Raw genomic sequence first — 5,596 nt, forward strand, 5'->3', positions numbered from 1 at the left:
TAGTTTAGAAATGTGAACTTTTGGTTTTATGACCCACAAATACAATTTATGTATATTTCAACCAATGTGTATGTCACCTTGTAAAGAAGGAATCAAAAAGAAATCTAGCCCGGCCGGTGTGGCTCACTGGTTGAGCATCGACCTGTGCATCCGGTCAATTCCCAGTCAGGGCACATGCCAAGGTTGCAGGCTCGATACCCAGCAGGGGTGTGCAGGAAGCAGCCAATCGATGTTGATGTTTTTCATCGATGTTTCTATCTCTCTCATCCTCACTTCCTTTCGCTTTAAAATCAATAAAAACATATAAACATTTTTAAAAAGAAATCTATGTTCTACCAATGTCTACCTATCAGTGGCTATCAAAACACAGCCATTTTAATACAACCTACCCACCTCTGACAATCCTAAAAAGAATCCATTTGCATTCCTTAGTTAACTAGCTGAATGAGTCCTAAATCAGAACACATGGGACTATCCCCTGAAACAAGGCCTACAGTTCTCATGCAGCAGGACTTTTTGGGTACCAAGGGCAGGGTGAAACAGCAGGTGCATAACATAAGGTGGAGAGCAGGAGCTTAAGTGGTTAAGGATGGCTGGAAGGTACGGGGTACAAATGGGAAGAAATAACCAAGAAGGAAGCCAGAGCTCAGAGGGGAAGTCTCAGAGACCACCGGCCACTCACCAACTATTCTGCTAGAAGGTCCTCACTCCCACATTTCCCCCAGATACATGGAAATCAGCTCAAGCTTTCCCTCCGCTCTGGGCACTTTCTTGACCCACCAACCCAGCCCTATCCCCCATTTTGATGCCCTTCCTCTGCAGCCCTTCAATGTCTCAGGCACACAGCTCCAAGCACACAGCCATATTATCCCAGCTGCTCCATCCACCTCTGCCCATAGAAGGCTGCCATGCTACCCTGAATCGAGGTGCCTGGCACACAGGATCTCTCCAGCAGCACTGGTTTTAAAATGAAGGAAAGGAGTGGGTGAAATAAGGCTTGATACTCAGATGTGCACAGGGAGGAGGATGAATCTGGAATCCTCCTAAGTGGGGCAAGGTTTCCGTAAAGGTAGAGACAACTATCAGGAACTCTGTCTGCTGGTCTGAGGAATGTGTTCTCCATTCTGTGCTAAACTGATCCTCTGTGGGTGTCTAAGGAGAGGAATGACATGATGATATCAATGGTTTGGGAAGATTAATCTGGCAGCCACTTCTATAATGGATTGCAAACTGTATTGAATGGACAATTTTGAAACAAATAAAGCCTACACACTCAGCTCTTGCGTGTTAGAAAGATTTGGCTCTCACATACAAGCAGCCCCCAAAACTAATTGTATACACACACACACACACACACACACACACACACTCAATTTATTAAAGTATCAGCTCATTTTTAAATGACAGCATAATTATATACCAATACAGAGCAATGTAAAACATAGCAAACCATTTCATAGTCCCCTGACAATGACAGTCAACCATAACTGGCAATATCCTTCCTCTTCCAATGCCACGTCTATGCTGCCAAGTTGGAATGCAGGGATGAGAAGTGGGTGGGGGAGAAGAGAGATGACAGCATTCCCTCTAGGATGGCCAGCTCCAGATGGAACGTCCTGATTGCGTACCACTGCTCTCCAAGGTAAGTGCTCACCAGGTCCGAGCCACCTCACTGATCCTCTGTGCTTGCCTGTGACTGAGGCGTGTGATGGACTAAGTCGTCTGGACAGGCACCTTGCAATAGCCTGAGCTTTTGCCTGGCTCCTAGGTCCCACCCGTGCCTACAAACCTGACCTCATCTTCCACTTGGCTGAATGATGTGACAGCATGCGGCATTATGTAAGCAAAGAGTTGAGGTACAGCTAAAATGAAGCAATTCCAGTAAATTCATGTTTCTATACTGATTTACATGAATGCTCCTACACTCAGTTTTGTTTCATAATTGTACAATTTATAAGTTTTGCTGTGTGAACAGGAGAGGAAGACTTGATTTGCAAGTCTACTTATAATTTTTGTTGTAATTGTTATGTTGGTGACTCAAAATCTTTTCCCTTTAAAAGGTTTATGTTCTATACGCAATTGCTATCTACATGCTCAGTGAGAGCAGAGAAGAACAATGTGAAACAGAAATAATTCACTGTACACAGACCTGCATGGATTCAAGTTCTAGGTCAACTACTGTGGTGAAAAACAGAAAATAAAGGACAGTTTCACCATTATTTGCCACACCTTTTAGAATGAAGCAAAAATGGTGATAGGAGCGAAAGACTGTTACTATTTTCCGAGTAAGAAAGAAAGTTTTTTTCCAAATCTAATCAAAAATTAAATGTACAATTCCCTCCAGCAAGATTTTTATTTTTCATTTACATAGTATCTTTCTTCCAAGAATCTCAAAATAATGGAGCTCCACAAATATTTTTTTAAAAGTCACAACAACGGAGGGGACAGGCTTGGCAGGGCAGGAGCTCAGAAGCGGGGCAAGAAATGGCAGGCAGTGGTGACAGCAGGCACTTGGGGCCGGCAGCATCCAGGCCAAGGGTGGTTCCATAGAGGCTCTTCTTTTACCAACAGCCCACCGGCCTTGCTTACGTTTGCAGCTTCAGGCTTTTCAAGACAGGGATTTACCTTTGGTGTCATTTGCTAGCTGTAATCAAATTATTTTTATTTAAATAGCAATTTCTCTGCAAAAAACAGAAAAGTGGCAATAAACCAAAGACCCTAACAAGTCCAAAATAACAACTGAACCAAGGTTCCTATAATGAATTCACATTCTTTTCGGTCTCTAACACATAAAATTATGTTAGAAAATAAAATATTAACAATTAGGTGGAAAGATCCAATGTAAGAAAGCCTGTCTTGCATTTAGGAGGAAATTGGGAAGAAGCTTTAGAGTTGATTTTTTTTTTTTTTTTACAGCTGGATGGACAGGATCTGAACATCTTACATTTAGCAAAAAGCTGTCAACACCTAAATAAAATTTTAATGGCATCCTATTTCTCTCAATTTTACAATATTCACTTAAGAACTAATTTGTCAATTTGTTTTTCCATTAACCAAACTCAAAACAACCATATATAACTTAAAAAAACATTAACACAACCAAATAGAAAACTGTCTTTAAGAAAACAGCTCCATGCTGATATACTCAGGGTAATGCTAATAAAGAACAAGCTTCAGAGTAAGCTCTGCTAATTTCCTCAGACATTAACTTCATAATTCAGAGTCAAAAGCATTCAGGATTTCAATTGTCAGCTAAGTCCCCCAGGTCATGAACAAGACCCAGTAGGCCTGTCCTGTCCTCTTGTGTCTTAAAAAGGTGCAGGGTCACTCTGTTGAAGAATCTAGTCAATTTTATGTGAATCTCATACCTGGCTATTTTTCCCTGTTGCTCCCACGTGGTAGGTAAATTCTTGGGAGGAATGAAACTCCCAACCTCATGCCTTTCCAGTCACCTGTCTGATGGTGTTTCTGAGGAGGGAGGGGGGGTTCCTCTGAAGAAGAATCCACACCAATCATGTTTGAGGAACTTCCCAGGCTGTCCATGGCCAAGGCTCTAGTAAACAAAAATTCTGCTCTGGGCCTCCTGTAGTAAAGAAAGCCTTCAGATGCAAGTGAAGAAACTGACAACATGTATTGTGTGCACTGACATCATTCTATCGGAATTTAATTAAAGCAAGAATTAGAATTATTTTTATTATAGAGTTGTTTACTTTTCAAGAAAAGATTCTTGATGGGTTTTGCAATAAATTACAAGTCTTCCAGAAAGAGTTGTTCACCCTCATTGTTTTTTTAACTGTGTCATATGTGAATAGGATAGCACACCCACTCTTAAAAAATCTTTAAGTCACAGGCCAGGTACATTAACCCAGGTGCTTCAAAGCTGTTTCAGGCGTGGCACAAATGAGGGCAATGCCGCTGGTTTCTCCTCAATCCCAAGTAACTTCCTGCAGGGCCATTTCCTGCCCAGCCAAAACTACTCTCCTCTACCAACGTTCTCAGAAGACAGCTGAAAAACAGGACTGATTACAGCTCAGCAAACCCAAAAGTGTAGCAAAACCAAGAGCTTAATACAAGTCTTAGTCGTCCTCTTCAATAAAACCAATATCCAAACACCAACCAAAACTTGGTTCTTAAACATAAAGCAAAACCAAGGCTATTTGCTGGCTTTGAAAACTAGAATAGAAAAAAAATGACTTATACAATTCAGAGGGCTCCACCTTTATTACTGAAATGCCCCCTAACCATTTTGGGTTTTTTTTCCGGGGCAGGCTGCTATTTAAGCTTATATCTCTAAATGTAGAGCTTTTAGGGAAAGTAGTTTCTGTCTGAATTCTAAATCATTATCAAGGTATAATACATGTACCCAAATGCTCATGGCAATAAATGTTTATTAAATTAGAAATCACAAATGAATTCACAACCCTTTTGCTATAAAAGTTACATAATACAGATATTAAACCGCTTGTCTAATTATGCCATTAAAGTTTCTTTTTGCTCCATGACCTACACATGCAGGTCTCTCTCAGGTGTCCAGGTATCCAGTTCCTAAAATGTCCAGCAGGACTGGAACATCCAGGGAAACAGTAGTGGGCAAAATGAGAAGTCATGAGGCTCCTCTTCAAATAGCTTCAACAAAACCAATGGCCTTCAGTAAAAAGTGTCTCTATGCTTTGCTATAATAACATTTAAACACAGGATTCCAAGAATTCCACCTGTTTCCAATTAGATAGCAGAATTGCTTGAGTGTTTAAACTACATTCACTTGCTACTTATACAAAACAATTCTTCCGGGTTTTTTTGAACATTTTAAGTATGTTAAAATAAGATTAAGGGTCTGGTTTAAACAATCCGAGGCAGGGGAATTTCAATTGAAACCAAAACTATCTCTCTGCAGCCATAATGCAGAGCTTCAGACAAAACAACAGGACAAGATATGTGAATGTCTATCTTTGACGATTACTTGTAAAAATCAGATCTTTCATAGGGAAAGCAATTATACTTTTAAAGTTATACATTAGTGTTTTTAAAATATATTTTTTTATTGATTTCAGAGAGGAATGGAGAGGGAGAAATAGAAACATCAATGATGAGAGTCATCTATCGGCTGCCTCCTGCACACCCCCTATTAGGGATGGAGCCCAAAACCCAGACATATGCCCTGATTGGGAATCCAACCCTGACCTCCTGGTTCATAGGTCCAGGCTCAACCATTGAGCCACACCGGCTGGGCTATACATTAGTTTTAAGTAGGTTTCAAAATAATCTCTAAAATTATGTATGATCCTATATGTTAGAATAACTCCTATAAAAACTTTAGGTAACATTTGTGTTACGGTCATCAGATACACTTGTCTTTTAAATATGTGAATTTACATGAGGCCAAATCTGTGAACTATATAATGGAAGCACAAGGAAGAATGTGGCCTAGCTCTGTAAGATTTTTTCACATATTGACTTTCTCTTTTTAAAAAAAGGACAGTTTCCTCGAACAAATTTATTCTTCCTTCATTTCACTGTGAATGTTCCTTGAGCTTTATAAATGAGCTGAAATGAATATGGCTTTTTCTACTGTGAGCCTGTTTTCTCTCCTAAAACA

General features: G+C 40.1%; 1 long non-coding RNA gene across 1 annotated transcript; it reads right to left on the minus strand.

The window, feature by feature from the left end:
* Positions 1–2,339: 2,339 nt before the first annotated feature.
* LOC106697078 lies at positions 2,340–5,065 on the minus strand. Its single transcript, XR_001348101.2, has 2 exons — positions 3,369–5,065; positions 2,340–2,681 (listed from the first exon to the last, which is right to left on the minus strand). It is a non-coding gene; the product is annotated as an uncharacterized LOC106697078 (long non-coding RNA).
* Positions 5,066–5,596: the final 531 nt, after the last annotated feature.

Source organism: Myotis lucifugus, unplaced genomic scaffold, assembly GCF_000147115.1.
Source record: "Myotis lucifugus unplaced genomic scaffold, Myoluc2.0 scaffold_45, whole genome shotgun sequence".
In the NCBI taxonomy this organism is placed as follows: domain Eukaryota; kingdom Metazoa; phylum Chordata; class Mammalia; order Chiroptera; family Vespertilionidae; genus Myotis; species Myotis lucifugus.